Here is a 26,721-nt window from a genome sequence, read left to right on the forward strand (position 1 = left end):
CAGTGCAAGAGATAATTCTAATTTCATTCTAATCTATTCTTCCTATGTCCGTCGTGCTATACAGATACTTAGAGTATCTCATCCTTAGTCTTCTCTTTTCAGAACTGCATAGTACTAGCTAGTTGAGCCATTCATTCTGTGGAAGTTATGCCACTTTTGTAATAATCAGTATGACTAAATTGGCTTTTTAAGTTTATAAACAAAGTAAATTATTATTTTTATGATTATAGAATAAATTATTTTTTTATTCCTAGAAGAAAGGGATGCAATTGAAGAGAAACAGAACTGAAACACAATCAAGAAATAATTCCTGGAAAAGGTATCTAGACATAGAATTAAAACATTCATATTAACTCTTAATCTAACTTTTAATTTCACAGTTAATGCTTCAATGTATGCATATTCATATTCACATATGCATATTCATTATTTGTGAAATGTACAAATCTATATACAAGTCTAATATCCACTGACTAGCCAAATAGTTAGAATCATAGAATGCCTCAGGTAGGAGGGAACATCAGAGGGTCTCTAGTCCAACCTAGAGCTCAAAGCAAGGTCAGCTCCGAGATCAGACCAAGTTACTGGAGTGTTTGTTCAGTCTGGTCTTCAAAATCCTCAGGGATGTACAACATCCTGGGCAACCTGTTCAAGTGTTTGACTGTCCTAATGGAGAAAGGGGTTTTTTTGCAGTTTGAACCCAAACTGGATCTCTTTCGGATAGATGAAATTACTAATTTTATTTTTTTGTCCTGAACTTACTGGACAAGAACTTGCCCAAGATCAGAGTGTACTCTGACGACTGGAAAGTCCTATAACTGAACTCACAGGTCATTTTGAGATAGGAACCACAAGCAAACCACATGAGCCAAACTGGAGCTGACTTTTATACAATACATTTTTTTAGTATCCTGAAGGATATGGAGTGCACATGCATGTCCTTATCAACTTCCCAAAGTATAAATTAAACAAAAACGGGATGTAGTGTACGAACTACTTAAACTACATGAAATGAGTCTCCATCTGCCTGAACATTCTCTGGAACTGTTAATGAAATATCCTTTTGAGGAGTATAATAGAAAATGGTTGACACTCAGACAACAAAACTAATTTTCTCATGGGTAGAGCTTCATGCTATTGTACAACTCTGCAAAATTTTACTTATGCATGTTAAAGGTAGACTGCAACTTGGACAAGTGTTAGTAGAGGCAACTAAGCAAACTGAGAAAGTAAAACTTATTTCACAACAGGCAACTAGCAGATCTTGGCTTCTAGAAAAAGGAAAGATGAGCAGGAATTTATTGCTCCCTATCATTTCATCAGGAGAATAAACACAGGGAAGAGCTACTGAATTTAAAGAAGAGATTTAATGTCAGCATAGAAGCAAACTTAGGATGTATAAAAATTTAGGATGGAAAATAGTCATCATAAGAATAGATTTGTAGTCATCATAAGCATAGATTTCTTGAAATATTTCCATTAGAAATTGTAGAGGCAAAGACCACAAAATTTTTAAAAAGAGTATATAATAGTTTTTGAAAAATTGTTTGTGACTGCAGATGACTGGATCTGGTGAAAGATTTCCTGTTTGATATTCTAAGTTCAGCAACTGACCTTGTCTCTTAAGGACTTATTCTCAGAAATGCTAAACCCAGTTCAAATTTATTTAATCTTGTCCTTCTGAGAGCAATTTCTTCATCTGTTAAATGAATGTGTCACTTAAGTAGAATGAACATTTATAACTCTTAAGATAATTAAAACAAAAAAAAAGTGAGTGAAAATTAAGAACACATCCTGAACTTTTTTAAAAACAACATAGGAATGTCATATTTCCAAGGTTAATTAGGCTGTAATAGAAATGGGCAGCTAAATTGATGAGAATGTTTGAAAATCTTATAATGCGAAAGTAAGCCTGAAACATGGTGTAATCTTTCTACAGGGGTTCTACTGTGCATGAAGAAACTCTACTAGCACGGTACACAGTTTAGGAGCATACAGCAATTATTTACTTATTAATTTTCATAGGGAATAGCTAGTAATAACACTTGCCAGTTAAACACTTGAATGTTCATAATGCAGGCATGTCATAAGTCTCTGCTAGTAAGACAATTGTTATACAGGGGATGAAGGTGTGTTCACTGTTGCTTAAAGTGTTGCTGCACTGCTGCATCTAAATGCTTTTTCCTAGAATTTTATATAATTCTGTACTGATGTTTTTCCCTCAAGTCATTAAGTTAGTAATTGTTGACATCTCTGCTTTTGTCTTTCTTATCTTGCATAGCATTAAATTTTATTCCCTCTAAGGGGAATAAAATTTTTAATGAGCCAAAGTCAGAAATTTGTGTTTTAAAAAGGCAAGCTTTGCATCACACATAGCTGAATTCCCAGGCTGAGTTATAGAAGTATCATCTCCGAATGATCAAAACTTTGATGTCTGTAGATCAGCATTAAGTATAAGGAACTGCACTCCTCCAGCATCTGTTACTCAGGTCTGAGAATACTCAAGGTAAAAATTAATTCTCTTACACTGTCTCCTTACTCTGTAATTGTAATTCACACAATAAAGAAATAAAAGGCTTTTTTTTATTTCATTGTAGTTTTGCTATATAGGTTGATTCCATTGCATGCATATATTAGGAGTAGAAACATGCCTAATAGGAATTATATTGCAAATATAAAAATGTTGCATATATATTATTGAATAACAAGCTAGCTGGGAAGGGAAGAAGTTAGATTTGCATCATAAAAAGAGTGGAAAATGACTGAAGTTTAGAGTTTATGGCAATCTGAGATGAGCCATCTAGACAGAAACATTTTTCTAAAGTGGACCATTTCATTATTTAGAAGACATTTTTCAGTATGACAATAGCAATCACTGTTTGCAGAACAATCACGTCTGTACACTCAGTTTTTTGTGCTGATTGCCCCTTCAAAACTGTGGATATCTGGAAACAAATGTAAATGCTAGAAGTTTTGACAGGAGACTATTTAGCCTTGGATTTATATTTTCTAGAAAGAGACACCTTGGCTTTAAGTAGAAGTTACATTAGCTTTTGTTCTGCCTAGGTTTTGATAAAGTTGCCACTTGAACTAGCAGCCCTCCCTTTTCTTAATAAATGACCTGTTAAAATGAAGCAGGAAATTATTCCAACTGGGAGTGCAAAGCTTCTTAGATGAGGCTAGACTTTTGAACCTTGAATTATCAAAAACAATGTACTGCATTTTGGGTTGACATCATTATGTTTGATGTCAACAAAAAGGGTTGGGCAAAATTCTGAGCTTTTAAATATAAAATATTAGTAAAGAACCAATTGATCCACAAGCTCACACAGTAAGCATTGCTTGCCTACTCTTACTTGCCAGTATGAAGTGTTGTAGTAATGTTTATCACTACACATTTACTTGGCAGGGGGACTGGACTAGATGATCTCCAGAGTCCCTTCCAACCCTAGCAATTCTGTGATTCTGTCTTCTAAATGCTATATGTTCTTATGCAATTAGTAAATCCCTAAAAGTTATAGAAGGACTGTCATTCCAAATGACAAATTCTTCGCATAAATTATTTTCAAATATTCGAAGAAGACAAGTCATTGTACAAGTTATTTTACCTTTTACAATTGACTTACAATAATCCCTAGAAGAGACCAATGCATGTCATTTTGTGCACTCTTCTATTAGAAACTCTTAATTAATTTTCTTTCTTAGTGTTCCTCCTGGATATCTGTTAGATTTATACTGAACTGCTATTTTTCCTGTTGATATCAGGACGCTTAACAGATCAAAGAGCTTTGCAGAAGTTTTTTCCAGTCATGACATTAACAGTTCCTTCCTTCATTTTGTATCATGGTGTTTTATTTCCCTGTTTGAATTTTCTAAAATTTTCCAAGGATGAGGTAACTAGAACTATGTGATTAGTGACAATTGACATCAACAAACATATTTAAAGTGAAACTATCACTCTGATCTATCCAAGTATGTATCCTTAGATATTTTCAGATACCAATTAAATATGTAAAATATCTTACTGACTTCTTTTTTCCTTATATATTACATATTTTTCTAACTCATTCCTTAATCTGAAAAATGAGTGAATAAAATCTTGACAGTAATAAAACTTGCCAGATATATTAAAATTCTGATTTCTTTCTAAAAAAAAAGAAAAACCAAAACAACGCAAAAGGAACCCACAACAAAATGTCAGCAAAACAAACAAACAAACAAACCAACCAGTTGAGATTGTCAAGATTTTCATAGTGATTAATTTAATTCTTTGCTCTAGCTCTTATAGAAATGGTGACACAAAGCAGATTCCACCAAACATACTTTTGTGATGTGAAGAATAACATTTAATACATTTCTTGTATCTTTAATTCTGTAAAATGTTGCCCTTCATAAGGACTTCTCATTTTGATCAGATAAACCTTCAAAGTAATTTTTTATAATCATTCTACAATTCTACTGAAGGTGCTTATTTTTCCAAAATTTGCAACAATTTCTACTGGCACTAAGTAGTCTTATAGCATTTGCTGTTTGACACTGACATTCTTTTTTGTCTGCAGGACAGTGTCATTTTTTCAACAGGTGTATTAATGATTGGGGAATATCAAAAGATGTTTAATGAGAAATCACGTGTGAGAAAGGATGTCATATTTCCAAGCATGATTGAAAGCACCCCTGACTTTGACCCTGATGTCTTATTTCCCTGTCACTCTCACAGTTTCAAGTTAGTCACACACTGCCTGACACAACCACATCCATCAAATAGGCCGTTTTAAGTTATTATACAGCAGTTTACATTGTACAAACTTGTCCTAAACTTCACAGATATTTTTTCCAGCTTCTCACTGTAATGAAACAAATATTAGTGAGGCTTACTTGGACTATAGCCATAGAAAGAAATCTTGCATATTCACTGTGAAAGCTTAAAGGTTTATTACTAACTGTTGTAGCAGCAGAACTTGAATATTTAAAATTACGGAGTGGTTGTACTCTCAGTTCTCACCAACCGTATCTCACAACACTTCCTGTGTGTCCTCTGTCTGTCCTCCATTCATCTTGTAAAATCCTTATAGTATGAAAAGTGCTGCCCTTCACTAGGTGAGCAGGTAAGATTTGACTCAATTTTTTTTTGTTTCAGATACACAAACACCATCACTCCTGACCCTTCTTTTCCTTTTGTTTTGAAGCCACCACTCACTCTCCAAATACTGTGGCAAGCATATAATAGGTTTTATCCATGCCACAAAAGAGTTTCCAAATAGCAGCAGGTCCTGGAGTCTGTCAATTCATTCTAGGTTGAATGGTATGCTGGATGGTAGTAGTGAAAGTGGCATTAACTTGTTCTATCCTATGTTTTGTACAGATTCCAAGGCATTGGTACACTCTGAAAATTACTGCTAAAGCAAATTCTGTCTTCAAGTAAATCTTCCCCTTAAAAAAAAACCAGTGCTGAGCAAGAATCAGAACTAATGTATTGATTATATTGGCAACTATGAACTTTATCTTTCTCCAGCGCTAGTCATTTATTTGAAAAATTCATTTGTTTTAAATACAGAATTTGGAGGCAATATTGGACAGGAACAGCATATATATATGTGAAGAGCTACTTGGTACATGTAATAGTTATTACTACCAACTTTAGTTATAGCTAGAATTTCTTAAAAATAGATAGAAATTTCATTTAATGGTGACAGATCAGAATATAACCATTGGTTACCCATAAAGTTCAATTCATATTATAAACTGTTTACTTTGTAATGTATATGAAACGAAGGATAAGCAGCTGGACAGTCTTGTGGAGGACAACAAAGGAATAACGCGTCTTAACCTCTGTTAGTAGAGCTTTATTTTCATAGAATCATAGAAAAGCTTGTATTGGAAAGAACTATGAGCAGGGATATCACCCGTTAGATCAAGTTGCTCAGGGCCCCATCCAACCTACCCTTGAACACAAGGAAATCCACAACTTCTCTGGGCAACCTGTTCCTGCGTCTCACCACCCTCTGAATAAAGAACTTCTTCCTAATATCTCATTTAAATCTCTCCTCTTTTAGTTCAAAAGCCTTCCCCCTTATTTTATTGCTATCTGTCTTTATAAAAAGTCTCTCTCCCTCTTTTTTTATAAGCCCCCTTTAAGTACTGGGAGGCTGCAGTGAGGTTTCCCCAGAGCCTTCACTTTTCCAGGCTGAACCACCCCAGGACCTTCCGCCTGTCTTTGTAGGAGAGGTGTTCCAGCCCTCTGGTCAACTTCATGGCCCTAATATTTTGAAATATATAACTAGATTGTAATAAAGCACCTTCTGCTTATAGCTTTGTCCTTTAGTATGTAGTGTACCTTGCCTCAAGTTACCAATTACTTTCTACAGAATGTTTCAAGTTGAAATATGAAGTTTGTGATGACATCACATGAGGTACTTTTCTTTTGAGGGACAGAGGGTCCAAACTGCATAAATGTTTCACTTTAATGCCAGCTGATGATGAAGTATTTGTAAGAACTAGAAGATGACCTTATTCAGAATGCAGTGGAAAAAGACTAATAAATTTGATTCTAATACACCAGATTCTAATGAATTTTTTGTTATTGTATAATTTTTATCAAGTTATTACAAGCCATAAAAATTCAGATATTTTGCTTTTTGTGTTTAATTCCATGTTATCCTCCATATTTTCTTTATTATTACAGTACAGAATCTCTCAGCGTTTTCTCTTATGTGTAATGGTAGGTACAAAAGTAAGTCTGTCATTGTATGTGACTGAGACTCTATTATTGCTGAAGAAATGAGGGAACTCCACCATATGTGTGGTACCTTATTCTGCACTACTGATCTTTATATTCATTTTCCATTTGTATAGGTATGAGATACATTTAGAGACTTAGATTCACTGGTTCACCAAAAGCCATTTGTCAAACCTGTGGCTGACTGGAAAACTGAGTCCAACAGCACTTTATCTGCCAGGCAAAATAAATAGACATTACGACTTCTCTTGTTTCAGAGGGAATTACAGTATTAAATGAATAAATAAAAAATAAAATAATTTTTTTTAGAAGTCACAATGGATTTGAGCCCATTCTTGCTGTTTGTTTTCTAACCACTTATTAATTTTCATAAAATAAAAAGGGGTATAAATAATGTAATTAAAAATAATGGTATGTTAATCTTCTATCCCTAAGCTTCCATTTAATTGCTTTAAGGGTGATGGATTTGGATCTGATACTTATTTACTAGGGATGATTGCTTAGCCACTTACTGTATTAATATTGACAGATGTCCCAGAGAGATAATAAGTGAAAGCATATCAGTAGTTTGCAGTCATTTAATGTTAGCATATAATGCTACTTAATACATGTTGACTTTCACATTTAGCTTCTGTGGTGAACAGAGGAAGAGCGTGAGAGATTTTTCCAGAGTTTTTTCCATCAAATAAATGAAAAATGACATGGAAATAAGCCTTTTAAAATGACAAATTTAATGTTTAATTCCACCAATAGGGGGAATACAACATTAGTTCTTCAGGTTCATTTGTAGGTGTCTACAGGTGGTTTTAGAAAAGCTTTTGAACACTAACCATGATAGAAATTCTCCTCTCAAAGGCTGTATAAACTTCAGAGTATTAGGGGGACCAAAGTTTTTCAGCAAATTTTCACTTCTAAAAAGTCATGCGGAAAAGAAAGAAACAAAGACTGATAAAGTCATAAAATCTACCCCTACAGGGAGTATTGTACTCTTCCACAACATACTCTAAAGCATTTTCTGGTCTAGATTTGAAAATATTGAGTGATTAATCTCTCAACTGCCCTTTATTGGTTCCCTTGCTCTAAATGTGTGAAGAATTTTCAATACTTCTTTTTTAATGTCAAGGACATGCAAATTCTAGTAGTAGTAGCAAAAAAAAAAAAAAAATGGGGAGGAAATGTTTAATGATTTTTTGAGGATTTTGAAACGTATATTATACAGGTGCATGTTTCTGCCACACAGTTCATCTGACATGCAGTAACAAAGCAGAATGAATACATGAATATAAATACCTGTCTTAACATGCACCCTTAGCAAATCTTCTCATGTAGTAATAGCTAAATTAAAATTATGTATTCTGAAAGTTATCCAGGAGTTTGATATTTTTATGACTCTTCTTTGATTCCTATCAAATTTGAAAAATGAAGCTAAAACTGTTTAGAAAAATTGGCTTGTTGCCTGACTGATATTACTTCTGATATACCTTTGAGCAGGGTGTTAAATTTTTATCTTTTCTTAGCCAGGGAATGCAGAAAAATATTAAATATATTCATGTAGTAGTAAGGAAAAAAAAGGAAAAGTGAGAAAAAAACTCTTTATTCAATGGTAGTGATAGTAGTTGACATCATTATTCAGGATTAGGAAATTAGTTTGCTTTTTCTTTCTCTATTCATATCCCTGGTTTGTTTCATATGGTCCCCAGTTTAGCCAATGTACTTCCATTGCCCTTCAGAAGGCATAGACTGTTTCAGTAGGTAGAAGCTACTTTGGTTTACTGTATCTCTCTTGCAAGTTAAAGTATCCTTATAGAATCATACAATATACTGAGTTGGAAGGGACCCATCAGGATCAGTGAGTCCAACTCCTGGTCCTGCACAGGACCCCCCAAGAATAACACCATGAACCTGAGAGTGTTGTTCAAACACTTCTTGCACTCTGTCAGGCTTGGTGCTCTGACCATTTCCCCCGGGGGGCTGTTCCAGTGCTCACCCACACTCTGGGTAAAAAACCTTTTCCTAATATCCATCCTAGGCCTCCTCCAACTCAGCTTCATGCCATTTCCTCTCACTGGTCACAATAGTTAAGAGATAACTACTGGCCCCTCCATTTCCCCTAGTGAGGAAATTGTCGACTGTGATAAGGTCTCCCCTCAGTCTCCTGTTCTCCAGGCTGAACACACCAAGTGACCTCAGGCTTCTTCTCCAGACCCTTTACCATCCTATTGGCCCTCCTATGGGTGCTCTTTAATAGCTTAATGTCTTTTTTATATTGTGGTGGCCTAAACTGAACACAGAAATCAAGATTAGGCTGCACCAGTGCAGAGTCAAGTGGGACAATCACCTCCTTTGACCACCTGAGCTTAATGCACCCTGGAACACCTAGATAAATATTCCAGTTATATTCACTACAGTTCTTCCTTCATCTGTTGCTGCAAAATCAACAGTTACTTAGGAGCAGCCATGAGCCACTGTATTGAGGAATTCTGTATCAAATTAGATAATATATTGACCATGTATCAAACCGTGAATGAACAGGGTGGGCTAAATGTACTATAGATGATGTCTGTAGAAGAAATGGCATGAAGGAATAGGCTTTGGAACAGGTCAATATGTGAACAAATTATTCGGCAAATGGAGCCTTTATTTTATTGGCTCACCAAGCACCAGAATGGAATGGAGCCTTAACCCAGTGAGTATAGACAGGAGTACAGACTGGGAGAATTTGGCTACTGTGAGGAATATCTTGTTTGTTTGTTATTGGACAAGTGCAAAATCCATAAAAAAATTACCTAAGTCTTTATTCACTAATTGAAAATATAATCTGATTGAAACGAATCACAGAAGAAAAACTCTATGTGTTCATTAAGTCAGGAGCTGCATGCTTCAAGCTCTTCCCATACAAGCCCCTTAGGTCTACAAGTACTTTTGAGCACCTTTGTTTATCAGGAATAAGAGAAAGATATGACAATTTTAGATACAAGATCAAAACATGGAAATCCTGGTAACACTCTGTTGTTATCCTCCAGCTGAAGAAATCAGTTTTGATTAAAAAAAAAGGAAAAAAAGAGCCTGCATGGAGGAACTCCTTCAGATGCGCTGCTCTTCCTACTGAGACAAGTCAAAGAGTCCAACTTTCTCATGAAGACAAATTAGGTCTCCCAGGGATTAGAGTATATTTCAGAGTGCAAGTTAGGTGTCTTACAGAATTACTGATCATTAAGGATGCTGTCAGGTGGGTGGTAGATTTAAAATCACAAGACTTTCTCTGTAGAAACTGGTATTTTTAACAAGGTTCTGTTTTATGCTGTGGTAAAAAACCATATTATTATAGAGTGTATATCCTCAAAAGAAGCAAGTAAGCTAAGATCTATAGTTAGAGTTCTCATGATTGAATTCTCTATAACTTATTCTGTGCCCAAGAAGAGGCCAGTAGGCTAGGAATACAGTAATTAAAAAAATAAGACAATTTATAATTAGAGGCATCATCATGCACAATTAATTTTGTCTTTTCATTTCTTCCGTCAAGCTGTTCAGCCCAGGAATTCTGTACTCATCAACACTCATGAATAACTGGACATTTTAGAAAATGTCCCTTTTTTTTTTGTAATACTGTGATATCATTTTGGTATGATATGTTATAATGTGATATCATTTAGTGGCCTGTAGAAAGACTTGTATTTTTAACATACCTGGCAAACAGCTCTGAAAGTCTTGATTCAATTTTTGCTCAGTGAATGTTGTGGTCTCCTAAACAAAGAGTCTGGGTAAGCCTGAGTTCAAATGGTAAGTGAGACTTTATTCCTATTTAAAGAAGAGGAAGAGAAAAAAAAAGATTGAAGTGTGGGACGAAGTTGGTTGTCCCGATATTTTGTTCATATTTGGAGACTTCGTATTTCAGTTTTAAGGTTTTATGTTGGCTAGATTTCTGAGATTATACAGAAATATGAACTTTTGGATTGTCTGTCTTTATTGACTGTCTTATTTTAGAAGTTCAGAATTTTCTTTAGTCAGCTAAACCTTTATCTTTGCTAATTTTTGTCTGTGACCACTGACAATCTCCCTAGCATGCACATTCTCTTGGTTGTGCTGTTGTTGAACTAGCTTCACCTAAATTTGTGTCCTTGCTTCATCCATTTTCTACAGACAGTCAAGAAAAGGTTTTTCCTTTAGATTTACCAATACTATACTTGCATGTTTCTGCTTAAAATTTCTTCTGTATGTGTAAAATATCATTTAATTTGGTTAGTTTCTAGACTGGGAGTTACTCTTGTATCTGATGATAATTTTAATAATTTGAATGCTGCCATTTGCTGTCATGTCACAGAGTAATGTTGTTGAAAGTTTGTCTTCGGTTTATTCACATTTAAACACCTATCTGCCAGTCTGGTGTTCAGCTAACTGGCTATCACAAGAAAAAGATAGTAGTCTATTATATGTGTATATTAGGTGAACATAATTTCTTAATCTAAGATTCTTCAATACTTAGCCCAAAGCTCACATCAGTCGTTTCCATGTTTCTCCATATTTTCCTATTATCACAATTGAAATTTTTATAAGTATTCCTTTTTTCCAAATAGAAGAAATTAAATTCTGCCTGAGACTGAGAAAGCAAGAAGAAAACCTCCCTGTGCTACATAGACACAAAACATCATTTGACAAGAAACTGAACTTATTAAATGAACAGAAATTACACTTCTCTTGTACAGATGTACTGTATTATATACATGCAATTTAATTCCATTAATACATTCAATTTCTTAGACTCGAATCTGTTGTGGATTAAATAGAAACATTTAAGGTTCTCAAGTCTCAGTTGTTTTACATGTAATGATCATATGGAAACCAAATAACTCATACCAGGACAAATCAGAGTGTGCAAGCTGTAGCATTCATGCTTCATGACTAAATTTCTTTTTGAGTCTGTGTTGCATTTAGGAACAAGAGTTGTGATTCTATTATTTTCAGAAGAGTTGTTTGAACTTATACAGTCACTTGAACTTGGACTTTTCACATGGATGATCAGGAAAATTCAAATGAATCAGGAAAAAGAATATGATACTATCCCTGGAAAAATATCAAGAAATTCCTGGGATTTTTTTTTCAAGTGTACTGTGTATGATTTTGCTAGATGGCAATGGATAACTATTCAAGTTAAAAAAACAAAACCAAAAACCCAACCAGATTTAAAAAAAAAAAAAAAAAGTCATACTTGTGCATTGTTGCATTAAAGGAAATTAAACATAAATGTTTTCTTACAGAGCATGAAGTGGAAGAAAATATTTTTATAATGTTAAAAACAAAAAAAAAGGAGAAATGAGATAACCTAGTTGCTTTGTAATGCATTGATGGAGAACTACTCTTTGCCATTCTGTTCACAGACCTTCCATTAGCAGGTTTACCTTCTTGCAGAAAAAAAAGTCTGAGTATTTGCAGGATCATATAGATTATAGGACATGTGGAGTGTATTCCCAAGGAAGTTCTATTTTATGGCATGAAAACTTTCCTCTACTAAGTGCAGTAGCACTGCCAAAAGGCTTGTGACTTGACTATTAATCCAAACCACTACAAAATCAATTTTATACCACGTAATAGCAATTAGATCTCATTTTCATATTGCCTTTAAGGAAATATTAAGGCTTTTCTCTATCTACAGTACCCTGTTTTAATAGACACAATTTTAATTCTTCTGTGTTCATTAACTGGAAACTTTAATACAAGTATTTAAACAGAATTTATCTGACAAAGTAAAACTCTTTAAGATGTAACTAGGCATATTTCTAAAATGATTTTTCAAAAATAATAACAAGTCAGAAAAGCAATGAACATCCCCTTTAAATTATTTTAGACTTTTTTACAGTTTCAAACACCTTTAAAATGATTCATAAAAGCCAATTAAAAGCTAGCCTGTTGGCTCAGCAGGAGGGATTCATATATCCCTTTTGCACAATCCTCACTGAGGTATGATGAAATGGGGTGGAGGTAAAGGAATAGTGAGTTTCTAGACTTAAAAGTGACAAAGTGTCTAGTTACTCCTCAGAGGAACTGAAGGAGAAAAATCAATTATTATGTCTTTGCATCTAAAAATATGGCTCATACCTCTGCATGGTGCATTATCATCAGAGCTGAGCAGATGAGAGAGCAAAGAGAGAATGGGAGACGACTGAGGAAGTGATCACCAGAGGATGTATTAGAAATTCAGCTAGCTAAAAGCAATTTCAGTTAGAAAGGAAGAAAGAAATATGTTTTGATGTTAATTCATTCATGCTTCACCATTTGACTTGCAGGCAGGGCTATGGGCTTTGTAGCTTACTGAAAGCAGGTAGAAAATTTTATGCCTGATTCTGACTTCTCTTAATGCTGAAGCAAATCAGAAAATAATCCAATAAAATCAGCCCAGAAGTATTTATATAAGATTAGTGTAAGAATCAGACCCCTTATATTTCTGTGACATAAATCTGTCAGATTTATGGCTATCTCTTTCAGCCACCCATCAATTCTTTGGACAGTATTAATAAATGTAATTCAGAGCAGTTTCTGAAGTAACTGCAAGCGGTTTTATTGTCAGTTACTTCCTCCTCTAAGAGGGGAATCAGGATTCACCTTCCCTTTCTGAGGAAAACTCAAAAGTAGTTTATAAAATGTGTTTTGTTTGAGTTCTGGATGAAAGGGCCTTGGTTTTCCAAGGAGGTCAGTCTGCCCAATAAGAGCAGAAAGTAAAAGGCCTGCCCCAATAATCATACTCACTCTTTGCTTAAGATAACTGCAAGCATTGACTGCAAAGTGATGACAGTACTTCTGCTCTCCCCATACTGCAGTCAATTACACTTTGTTACTGCAGTGTTAGGATATCTAATACTCTTTAATTCACTCAGAAGAAAATGTGGGCAATTCATACAGAAAATTTGAGGGGTGCCATTCTGTGATGGCCAGACAAAGTCAAAGCAGTTATTTTAGATATCGACACCTTTCCAGTTTAAAGCATACTTCATTTTAAGCACACTGTTAAATTAGTAGAGCTGCATATCATGTCTGGCTACCAGGTCTTATTCACATGATTTTGGTAACTTTTCTTTAAGAAACATTGTTTGTCTCCCTTTTCGCACTTCATTCACCCCTCATCTGCAAAAAAGAAAAGCTTATTACCAATATAACACAGAGAAACCTATTTCCTCAGTAGAGAAAGACATCTAAACCAGGGCCATTAGAAGGTGGAGTACAAGGTAGCAAAACTATAGCTCTGAAGAACCAGCAGCTGCCTTGAAATACTGTGTTTGTGGTGAAATTGCTGCAAATGGCTACTTTTCCACTGACTTAATTGGCACTTCACTGAACTGGAGCAGGATTCATTCTTTCATACTTCTCTGTTCAGACACAAGGAAAAGACTATATTAGCTGGTATGATGTATACTGACCATTTAGTCAGTTAACAGGATCGATCGATTTGTTCAGCTCATCTAGTTCAGGCAAAATCAGACAAAAAAGTTTAGTTCTTTTTAGCGCATTAACTGATCTGCAGACAACTGTCAATAGAAAAGAGCTGAATCAGTGCATTTGACTAATATTTTGCACTTCATTACTGGAGCCAGAACTCAAGAGGCAGAAAGGTGCCCCTCCATAACCACCCCTTCTGTGAGACATATCTTCCAGTGTGTTTACAAGAATTACAATTCTACAACCATTTTTTTTCCCAGTGTTGGTGATTTTTATGTAATAGAAATATTCCAGTTGTCATATGTTTATATTGTATAACATTGTTCAGAGACAAGATTTTGACACATCTGTAACAATGGTTAACCAACCTTGTTGGAATGAAATGATTATGTAGAAAAGGCAAGCTTAAAAGTATGGCACAAGAGAGACTTTTCTTAATTATTTCACTTTAAAAACTAGGGCTTAATACTTCTACTGGTAATTACTTAAAAGAAACAGTATTTTTAAAGTATAGAGATATCTGAAAACAGTGTGAAATATATGTATCTAAAATATGTCCACCAGGATTAGTTTTGGCATTCCTTCACTCCAGCTGATAAAATAACTAAATTATGGAACAGAAAGAGCTATAAATTATATGTGAAAATATATTTAAGCAAGATATCTGGTTTTAAAAGCTCCAGAGGAACAAGGTCTTCATTTATGGTCAATTATTGCAGCTTAAAGCCCTACTGGGCTACATAGCTTGGCATTTAGTATAAAAAGACTGGATAGAGATCTTCTAAAATAAAATGCTTACTTGACCATGGCCTCAGAGTCATTTGAGTTATTCCTGTGACTATTTCCTAGCTTATAATTGTCACAGGGGAAAAACAAATCCTCAAACTGTAAATATTATCAGCTGTGTCTAGGGGTAAATGTATCTAACTGAACCATTGAACCTTAAAGCAGAGCCTGCTCCTTGCTAACTGCAACTGTTGTGGACAGCTTGTAAATGTTGAGAACACTAGCTGCAAAGAAAAGTGGCATGTCCCAAATCCTCCAGTTAACAGAGACATGAAATACAGGAGGCTGCTCTCACATTGCATTAGACATACAAAAAATTAAGAGCTTGGGGTTCTGAAAAGAAGACCATGTGGTGGAAAATAAGACCACCTAAACAAGGCAGTCTTCAAAATACAAACGGAACCTGGAAAGAAGAAAGCAAAGATCCTACCTGGAGGAATGATCCTGGAATTGGGGAAGATCCTGAAGATTAGAAGGGTTTCACGAGCCATGATTTCTTTAAGACCTACAAATATGAGGAGAGTAAGTGCCCTTATGCTCGATGGTTTAACATGTTTTTTCTGTAGGCAGGGAAACACAAGCCTTTATTATTTGATGTCCCTCAATGTTTTAATGATTTCTTGCTGTCTTTCTAATATTTTGTTCTCTTTGTTGTGCATATCCACTTGCTTTTTATTATAAGGCTACATAAAAGTTATGATTGTTTTGATTTGTAAGTAGTTAGCTGTTGGAAAAATCCTTGCTGATAATTTTGGAACTGTATTAAGTTTTTGAAGATACAAAAGCAGATCTGTTAAAAAATGGACAGGCCAAACATGACCATCATCATTTAAGATTCAGCTAAGATTTTATGTCCATGACCATAGCTTTACAAGATGATCCCAAGAGCATTTATTTGAACCCCTCCACAGATTATTGCAGGAAAAGTAAGTATTAAACCCTTTATGACAGAATAAAGATGATTTAATGGTGAGTTTGGTAATAACTTCTCTTAATATTTTTCTGTGCCTCAGAGACTAATTATTTGGGTGCACTATCTCGGAGGATTATTCAGTTTTTAGAATGCTAGCATGCATCACAACTACCCTTTTTTCTTCCCCCTGTTGAGTTATAGGAAGATCGGTGTCTCCATTCTCAGAAAAGAGGGCAATCTGTTTAAATAATAAGTAGTGAGAAATTAGTTTATGGTTCAAAATCAAGTTTGGAATCTGTGCTAGGGAGACAAAAGCAGATTAGATATATCCTTAACAGGAAATATTTCCATAGAAACTGAGGGAATACTTGCAAGCTGTTAGAAGCACAGAGATAGGACTTATTTTAATTTTTGTGGCCTTTTATTATTAGGAAATCCTTAAAGTTTCAGCAGAAGCAGTATCTATAATCCCCTGAGATTTATACCTTTATTTTACTCTTTATCCTTCATGATGTACTAACCTCTATAAACTTCTCTGGCCTGCAGAAACATTCTAACTTCAATTCATTATTTCATCATAATAAAACTTATTTCAAGGCACATTAGGCTTTTCCAGCCAGAACACTAATATGATACGTTTGTTTCAAACAAACAAACAAATGAAAAGAAGTGGTGATGGGAGGAACATTTTTTCATTCAGCACTCAGTGAACTGAGACTGTCTCAAAGTCTCTAGTTGGCTTCAGAGCTATTAACTGTATCGTGCTTGCTTGAAATGTATTGAAAGGAATAGGAACGTATAGGAAGAAAGTGATTCGTGTAGTTTTATGGGAAAACTTGGTGTCAGAAAAATATCTCAAGGGAAAAAAAAATCCACAAAAAATATGAAAAAGCTATCAGGACAATTTCATCTGGAAGTTTCCAGTTACTGTCCTGGCAATTGCAGCAACATTGGCAGAGCCCTCAAACGAATGCAGTATATGTATATAGATACATAGGAATGAAGGTGATCATCTCTCTTCTGTCTTTTCTCTATATACAGTTTTTCTCAAAACAAATCTGTCCATGTGTCATGGTTTAAACCCAGCTGACAGCTAAGTACCCCACAATCATTTTCTCACTGTCCACCCTGCCCAATGAGATAGCATAGAGAATGAGGAAAAAAAAGTAAAACCCAAGGGTTCAGATAAGAAGAAATACTAATACTAATACTAATACTACTACTACTAATAATAATAATATGAAAGCAAACAAATGGAAGTAATTTGTTAACAAAAATTCTATACTCCATCAATTTTTGAATGAAACAAAAAAAGAAATCATACATTAAAGGACCGTTGGTAATGTGAAAGTGAAATAGTTCCTTTAGTTAGGAAATCTATCCTTATCTTTCAGTGTTATTAAATGTAAACTGAATGCTCCTACCTAAATATTCATATGTATATAGTAATAGAAAGATGACAACACTCCCAGGAAACATGAATAAATTTCACTGTCCAGCACAGCCGGGTGAAAAAAGAATGCCAAGAATATGGTTGAATTAGACAGAAAATTTATTAATGCAATTTATCAGAGAAATGCTAGGCATTATTTTATAAACTGCAAATATGCTGCAACTGTCAGAAAGACAGTGTCAGCCCATTTTTTGACTCTTCTTCCCCAAGTCATATGTAGTTATGAGAATTAGAGAAGGGAAGTGTTTTTACATTCCTACTGTATCAAAGATAAGTAATTTTAACTTATTTGTCAAAGAGGTTCCTCTTGGTTAATTTTCAGTTTTAGCTCATCAGGAGGCATTTCTTCATGCAAATAAATATATAGTGCACAAAAAAGTTCTATCCCTTAAGCCACATTAACTCAAACCTAACCCCTAGATGAACTGCCTTAGATCACTGGCTTGTTTATAAATAAATTTTAAAAATAAACCAAACAAAAAACCCATGTACTTTCTATTTTGTCAGTAAGCAAATAATCCCTTTCCAATCCATACCACAACTCTCCTCTTTGTTCTTCAACCTTACAAGAGGCAAGGGGCAGAACGGCCAAGAACTAAGGCATAATTCTTGACAGTTTATTATACTTCTTCAGTGCATGACACTGCAGATAGCTCTTTTCTGTATGCTTGTGTGAAGTTTTTGAAGAGTTGAATTACAGGAAAAAAGTTAAAGTTAAAAAAGGGAAAAGAAGAACTTCAGTTAAAAAGTTTACTTTGCATGCCTATGTGATTTATGATTTCATAAGACACGAGAATCTTATTCCAGAAAAAAAATCAGTTTCATATGTGCAACATTTTCAAACCACATAAGTGAAGTACTAGTGAAAAATGTGATTTTATTTCTGTGAAACTGTCAGATTACGGTATACTTGAAATCTCATACTAATAGAGGAAAAGGATGTAAAATGTTCCATAATCACCTTCTTAGATGCCACCAAGCTGCCCCTGTGAATTGTGTAGAAGATCAACAGATGCATTGCCTTCCTTATCTGTGAAATGCAATCTCGTCTTTGGTTTAAAAGAAAAACAGAGACACACATATACACAAAATTTCCAGCCAGTCACCTCCATTCTTTTTTAATTGAATGCTTATGTGCATTGGTCTCTCAGCACTCTACTGATAACAAAATTCCTTTCAACTCTCTAAACTATGAACTCTGTTTCCAAAGACACTGCATCTTCACTGGGATTCTTCTTCAAAAACTATTGTGGTTTAATTTTTCCCCTTTTCTTCTCTAGCCCTGTCTAATGCTCCAAAGATTTTTCTTTCAGCTTCCTAAAGAGGCAGAAACAGGTTTCTCTATTTCTCACTTTTCTCCCCTGCACTGAGATAAACTTGAGTGGCAGCCAGTTGAGGGGATTAAAATGGGAAGAAAATAACTCCAGATCAAATATTTAGTTGATATCTTTCCTCCTAGATTATCAGCAGGAGATGTGCATATATATTTTTGGGAAAGTCACTGCTCAGCTTTTATAATCAATCTGCTTTTGATTATAAAGTAACTGTAAAAAATTTAATAATATGTAACATCTAGCAAATGCACTTCAAAAAATCTAGGAATGACTAACTGCTAGAAACACAGATAAAAAGTTGCTATTTATTATTTAAATTCATGTTAAAAAGTAAATGGCTATTTTTCACTGCTGCATACAAGCTCCACACTGTACAGAAAAGCTGTGACACAGTGTAGGACAAGCCACACAACAGGAGTAGCAACAGGATCTCGGATATGCATGGGCTGCTAGCATTTTATCCTGAGCTCAACACTCCACAGGGAGTGGGACTGGAGAAGACGGATCTTTCACTACAGCCCTGCCCCTTGTTCCCCTGAGGATGTGGCCCCATTTGTGTTCTGCACCAGGCATAAGTGATGGGCTTTGGGCAATGGGACAGCTGGCTGCCCTGCACAGGGGAGGGTCAACCCACCCTGGGCCAGTTCCAGCTGCTCCTGAGGGGATGAGAGAAACCAGTGCCCACCAAATACTTCAGTCAGTTGGAGGAGAGCATGGTACCTTGCATGAGCTTATTTTTAAAAAGAGTGGTAATGACCATGTGAGGGCCATTGATGGAGCAACGTGCTGGTGGCAGTTGGCCTGGGATGTCCAAGAGAGACACTGCCTTGGGGGACCCGTATCAAGACAGGTAGAACAACATCAGGTGGACGACGTGAGTGATGGCCAGGTCGGGCATGGCCTGAGGTGGGAGTAGCCAGGGTGACCTGAAGAGTCCAGTGGAAACTGTGGTGGTGCCCTAGGTCTGTGTGGGAAAAGGTGGATGCAACATGTGGACAGGAGAGAAATGGGGAGCCTGAGGGGACCCACAAAGATGCTGGCAGGGCAGGGAGGTGCTTAGAAAGAGCTGGGACTGGTCTTTCTCTTAGTCCCTGCTTAGTGTCCCAAAGCCCTGTCCCTCACCATGTGCAGAGCGGTGACCAGGAGCTCTGAGACCTGTGCTTAGCCCATGTTGTGCTTCTGTGGGCTCACTATGCCTTGAGTGGGTGACTGGAGGGAGACGGGACACTCAGCAGAGCAGGGTTAGGCTGAGGGCCACTGTTCAGGCAATGTGCTGCTAACCTGGGTAGTGGCCATTGCCCTGGATGCTGCGGGGGCAGCCTGCGAGCTCGGAGGGGCTAACTGGGGCTGGACCAGGCCTCTCCAACCTCACAGATGGAAAAACAGAGCTCATGAAGGCTGCCCAGTTTCAGCAGCTGAGCAGAGCTATGGAAAGGGGACCATGACTGCTCAGCAGTTCTATACTCCTCCGAAGTCAAGAAAAAAGCCTGAACTCTATAATAAATGTTCCATTTATTCTGAGATTGAACTAATAAGTTAGACTTCAGAGACAAGGGATGGAGAACGTATGGGTTTCCACTATTGCAACATTTTTGGTTTTGTTGAAGTGTTAACCCTTAAAGCCTGGTCTGCAAGCATGAGCAGCTGAAGTTTCTGAGTAGTAAACGCTATAAAGTAAACCCAATAATCTGTTTATTGGAGTAAGGAGTGGAGTTCAGCCCCAGGCATGTGCATATGTTACTGATGTCAATTATTGTCTTACGAGAAGATTTGATAACTCATTTATGCTAAGCTTGCGATGATGTTAAAGGAACTTAAAATGGATAGATATTCAAACTATTATTCAAATTCTTGAATAATCTGATTCAAGGAGGTGTCCGCAAGGTACCCTGTGGGAGGGAAAGGCTGTGAACTACTCTGAGCTAGTCACAGCTAGTTCCAATGTGAAATAAATGAAAACAACTTATTAAATGCCAGTTTCCTCCAGTCAGAGAAACACATGGAGGTGCTAAAATATATGTAAGAAAGGGCAGTAACTGCTAGAAACAGAAGACTAAGACCCGAGGACAAAAAAACCAAAAGATGTGAGGATATGGAGAGAGACCTGAAGTTGTGTTAGGAGAAAAAAGAAGGAAGCAGAGGAGAGACGAAAATATAACACATGGAGATGCACTCTTGGAAAGAGGTGCTCCATGACAGAGGCAAATGTCCCTGAAGGGAGTTCAACCCTAAAGTGACCCATGTTAAAACAAGGATATCCCTGTGACTAAGCCATGCCAGAGCAGGGACACTCCCAAAGGGTCTGTGTCCTGTAAGTGAGCTACACTGGAATAGATACTAAAGGGCCTGTCGCCCACAGAGGAACCCATGGTGGAGAAAAGGAACAGTACTGAGGAACAGTGGAGGAAACAAGAGCCACGAAGTAATAAAGAAATTATGCCAGTCATTACGCACTGACCCCAACCTCCAGCTTCATATGTTACCTCACCAGTGGATTTGTGAAAGGATCTGAGTTTAATATACAGTGAAAACAAAAGAAGTTGAAAGTAGGGAGGGAGGAGAAGAGTTGTTTCCTTAAGTGTTTATTTGCTTCCTTTTTTCTTCAATACTAGAATCAGTAATTAGATGAATATTAAATTAAGTGAAATTCCCTTATTCAACAGTGCCCATGACATACCCATGCTGTGTGATTACAAGGCAGAGTTCAGTTGTGAACTCTTTAGACAAGTATTGGAGAATGATGGAGTGGAAAATTTGACTGTGCATCCCAGATAATGAATCAAATTTTCTGGCTACTTGTCTGAATAGACAATCAGTCTATACAGACAATCACTGGGGTTGTCAAGGTGAGCAGGTGTACAGGGGCATTTCCTGCACCAGGAAATCTTAAGGAAAGCTGAGAGAGCTGCCAGGAGTCCACAAGTCATGCAACAGTCCCCCTTTCCCTCCCCTTTCCCCTGTATAAAACAAGCCCCTAGGGAGCCCTAGCAACCAGACACTCTGCGAGCAGGGTGAGCAGGAAAGGAATGGCACTGTAGCTCAGCCAGCTCAACCAGGGAGCAGTGGTATCCACCCAGGGGAAAGCCATGGCTTCTCTAAGCTCTGCACTCACCACAACTGAGGCAGTTGCCCAGACAGAGCGCCAGTGGAAACATGCTGCCACCCAGGTGTAAGGTGCAGGGTGTGTCCTGCTCTTATGCCAGTGCAACATCAGCAGTGAGCACTGTGAGTTTAAGATGTTTATCCAACAAAGGCTTACTTATGTATTTAGGTTTTACACAGTAGGTAAATTCTGCCTGCACTATAACCAATGGAAGCTTTGCCAGTATCTTAACCAGGACTAGGGTTTTACATTGAAGTCAGTGGTATTTCCTACAGGGTGAATTACATGAGTAAACCTAAGGAGAACTAGAACCAAATTTATTTATGGCGTCTTACAGTACTTTATAGATTGATCTTGGGGTTGCTAGATTTTAGTTACTGAAAAGCTTATCACATCGGTTTGCAAGTTCACAGAATAATGCTGAGATTAAAGATTCATCTTTCTTTATTCAACTGCAAGATCTTATATTGCCTATAAAATTGCAGTTACACAAAATGCTGTTCTAAGAACTTACTTACAAAATGGACAGGTGCCAAACAGGTAAAACAGATTCTGTTTCAATACATGAGACATAGCTTGCTCATATTTAAATATACTATTTACAAATAATTCACATTTTAGAAACATATGGGTAATGTGGCCTAATGATACTCATTAACTGTCATTATCCATTTCAGAAGTGAAACTAATTTGCTAGATTTGTGTTCTCCTTTAGCTCATGTAGGAGATGAAATGTAATTTCTAGGCTAGGTAATAAAAGTTTCCTCTGAAGGGAAAAATTCAAATGTGGATCATGAATTATGTTGTTCGTATACTAAAATATGGTGTAGTAATGTTCTATGACTTTGTGAAAGCAAATTTCAGTGCCTTTAAAAGCGAGTGTAAATGTAAAATAAGTTTAGATTGATCACATTTGAATGAAAATAATATCTGTTGAATCCTGATTATGATTTTTTCAGATAATTCTGATTATAAAACATCTAATTGGTGATAAGTTAGTGTTTTCTATTTTGTTTTGATTACCACTTGATACAGATGTGCTAGTTATGCTAGTATCATGTCCTTCCCTATGCTCTTTGCCAGCAATAACCTCTGCTGTTATTTGTCCCTTCCCTCCCCTCTTGCTCTACTTCATCTTCCTGTGCTTCTTCCCCCAGATATCCTGTGCTCCCATCCTTCAGCTTCCATTCTGCCCAGAAGGTTTCAGCTAACTACAGAAAGGGGAAGGTATAAATGAGGGGAAAAAATGTGAAGTTCACAAAACTGGTAACCTCGCATTTCCATTATTAACATTAGCAGTCTTTCATATTAAGGGAAACTTGATCACCAGCTGTAGAGATGACTATCAGACCATATAAAGAATACTTCAAGAGGACAGTGTAGACTGATGGCCAGCTGCAAGCTTGTGTGTCAACGTCAATTTATCTTTTACAATTTTAGGCCACACAGCAAAGTGGATTAAAGACCTCAACCATCAACAAACACTCTGGCAAATCCACAACCTGTCAGCAGTTCCTCTGCCTCAGCTGAGCTGAAAAGAAAGGAAGTGATGGTAAATCAATAGTGCTTAATTGTCATATGCAATACTGCATAATGGCAACACCGAACAGCCAAGCTATTTGTGATAGTTCTCTACTTTGAGGAAAGCACAGAGTAGATGCATCTTTCTGGAAATAGATTCTAATAATCTCTGTGTTTTGCAATTAAATTGTTCCTTTCCTGCTGATTTCCAAATATACATGAGAAGGGGATCACTCTCTACCACTGTATTGAAATCAAAAATATAGATGTGACTATCTACGGGATTTCCAGTTTGTTTCAAGGTACTCAATCAGTACTAATACTTCTCTCAGAAGAAATTGTAAATAGATTTAGTATTCATGCATCTGTGGAAATCATTGTGGGAGGATGTACTGAAATGGTGTATATTTTTCTTTATCAATTTAGACATGATACAGGATAACATCCTTTGGCCTGAAAGAGATGATAGCAATGCACTGTTCATGTGACCATATGTCTGTGATGCAATGTGATCCTCAAGTTAGAGAGAAGAACTGGAGTTCCATATTGCATTCCAAATGTTAAATGTTTGTTAACATGTGAAGCTTAAATTACATGTTTCTGTATCTCTTGCCTGATATTTTCATGAATACCAGATTTTTTTGGCCTAGCTCATTGCGATATCTGAAACAATTTATTGTGGTTTCTCTGTAAGATATAAAATCACTGAATTGACACCTGAGCTAATACTTTATATGCAAGTTTTAACATATATATGCTAGGAATAGTTGATGGACAGATTCCAATTCCTCACGTCTTTTCTGTATTACAACACTGTGCCCTAGGAGGTTTTTTCCTCCATTTTTCTTACCAGTGTGTCATCTTGTTTCTTATCTTGAAAGGGGATTTATATTGATAAGCCATTTACTCAAATGGGCTTTTGTATAACACACCATAATCAGTCATTTTTAACTGTAAAAGTCATACCTTCTTTAGGAAAAAAAAATTTGTTTTATTTCTAGTTAGATTACTCTCTTTTTCTAATTCACTCTTTGATAAGCACTGAAGAGGAAAACCTAATGAATTTTGTTTTTTCTGAGGTTTTTGAGTTATTTGTTGTATATCAAGCACAGAAATACACCCAACTCTCCCTCCACCCCAACTTTAATAATGCTACCATTACCATATTTTTCTCTCCAACGAGCAGGTAAAATTGTAGATGTTATGTGGCAAGCAGCAGAACATCATAATTTTAAGTTGTGCAACATCTCTTTTGCTTGGAGTTACTTTCTACCAATTGACTAGCCTAAATCCCCTAAAATTTCCTCTCTCTGGATTAGTGCTGTCTCAAACTGGTTAGTCATGGTGCTAAATTGTACCACACCAGAATTTCAGTGTTGATTTCCTCTGCTTAAAGAAACTGTCATGTGCCAATGTCTGAAAGTTGAACTTTCTCTTCCCCTAATAAACTGCTTATAACCTAACTTTTATCTTTTCATCTGTTGCACCCTGTGCAACTCTAAAATCGGTGAGTTTAAAAATTCTTAAAAATTGGAAATGCTTAGTGACCTCTTATTAATAAAGTCAAAGTATCTTTTGGTTTTTAATAGCTTAGTCTTACCATTTTTTTTCAAGTCAGAAATTTTATTTTAATATGTATGCTTTACATATCCTTTTACTGTATTAAAACTCATGAAGACATTTGCCCATCCTCTTCAGTTTTTGTTTACTTTTGTAGTTGAATTAACTAGCATATGTGACTGAATTTCCTTAGGCAGTGACGTTCTTTATTTAGTTTTTAATGTACCTTCTAATTGCACAAAACTAATGTATTAAGATAGCAATACCTTGGTATATCTTCCTCTGTTCTTAACTGTACCACATTAAGTGAGATGCAGTCCAGTGTGATGTCCTTTTATCATTGATGTGAATTGGGGCTGTGAGCTTCACTCTTGTTTAGCCATTCCATATGAACAATTTTCAAATGAGTTTTCTGGAAGCCTGAGCAGAATTATCTTCTTTAAGCAGAAGAGCATGAAAACATCTTTGTAGGCAAGATGGAGACTGGAGATGATTATGTATTTACTAAGAAATTAAAAACAAACCCAAAACAAACTGTGTGAAATAGAACCCCATCACACACTATTCTCCCTCTGAGAAAATGAATGAGAAAGGGAATGAACTGGAAATGTTAGTCATATTGTTTAATGTACTATGCAAAGGTATTCAAATATTATAGCAAGGACAGTGAATTTGTGAATAAAACAGGAAGAAGAATATGCATATTATGCTTCTACTTGGGGTACTTAAATGAGCTAAATCTAACATCTGTTTTATGTATTATATGTTTTATGCATTATGTTTTAATTCCCTTCTCAATTCCTATTTAAAGGAATATTTATTTTGTTGTATAAGTAACAAGTGTGTTTCTTAAACAAACAAAAACCAAACCTAGTCAATATGTTGTGCTTTGCATCTGTTCTGATGGTGCACAAATTTTCTCTCTAAATAATACTGAGTTATCTTCACTTTGGATGTACATAAAAGTTTTTCGCTGCCAGTCAGACATACTGTTTTCAAAGTTCTTATTCTAAAACTGTTATCTGAAGAAACCAACACTGCAGGTAAATTTTAAGGTACTTTTCCATGTGTAAGATCCAGGTACACCCTGTCTTAATGCAAAGAACACAAAAGGAAATTGTGTGAAATGTGCTGTATGGTAGCTACCTAGAGCAACATTAGGAGTATTTCTGTATTGATCTTTTAGATGTTTGAGGCTTTTTTCTTTATCTAATATTCTAGTTCTATATTCTCTGTTATAATTTTATATCAGTGTATTGGTTGAGTTTTTTCCTAATTGTGACAGATTTGACCACTGGTGGCTTGAGCTTTATTCACCAGTTTTCTTTCATTTTACATACCTCTAGGATACGCATTGCTATAATTTTGTGGTGAGGACATTGCTGAGTCAGCGTGGCAATAAATTGTGAATAATGTCTCTGCAAATGGGTTATTCTAGTACATCTCACCAGTACTTACATGCTTGAGTGACTACAGCCAAATGCTTTTCCTTAGTCATTATGAAATCCTCATTCCCACCTCTTATGTAATCCTAGCCCAAGCTACCTCTCATTCTTAAGTTTGAGTACTTTCCTTGAAGCAATGACATAAGAACAGCAGTTGAGTTGAGTGGACTCAGTTGAGTGGACTCAGTTGAGTGCTCTCAGTTGAGTGGACACAGTTGAGTGCTCTCAGTTGAGTGGACTCAGTTGAGTGCACTCAGTTGAGTGGACTCAGTTGGGTGCACTCAGTTGAGTGGACTCAGTTGAGTGGACTCAGTTGAGTGCTCTCAGTTGAGTGGACACAGTTGAGTGCTCTCAGTTGAGTGGACTCAGTTGAGTGCACTCAGTTGAGTGGACTCAGTTGGGTGCACTCAGTTGAGTGGACTCAGTTGAGTGGACTCAGTTG

This window comes from Lepidothrix coronata, unplaced genomic scaffold, assembly GCF_001604755.1.
Source record: "Lepidothrix coronata isolate B3197 unplaced genomic scaffold, Lepidothrix_coronata-1.0 Scaffold1, whole genome shotgun sequence".
Taxonomy (NCBI): domain Eukaryota; kingdom Metazoa; phylum Chordata; class Aves; order Passeriformes; family Pipridae; genus Lepidothrix; species Lepidothrix coronata.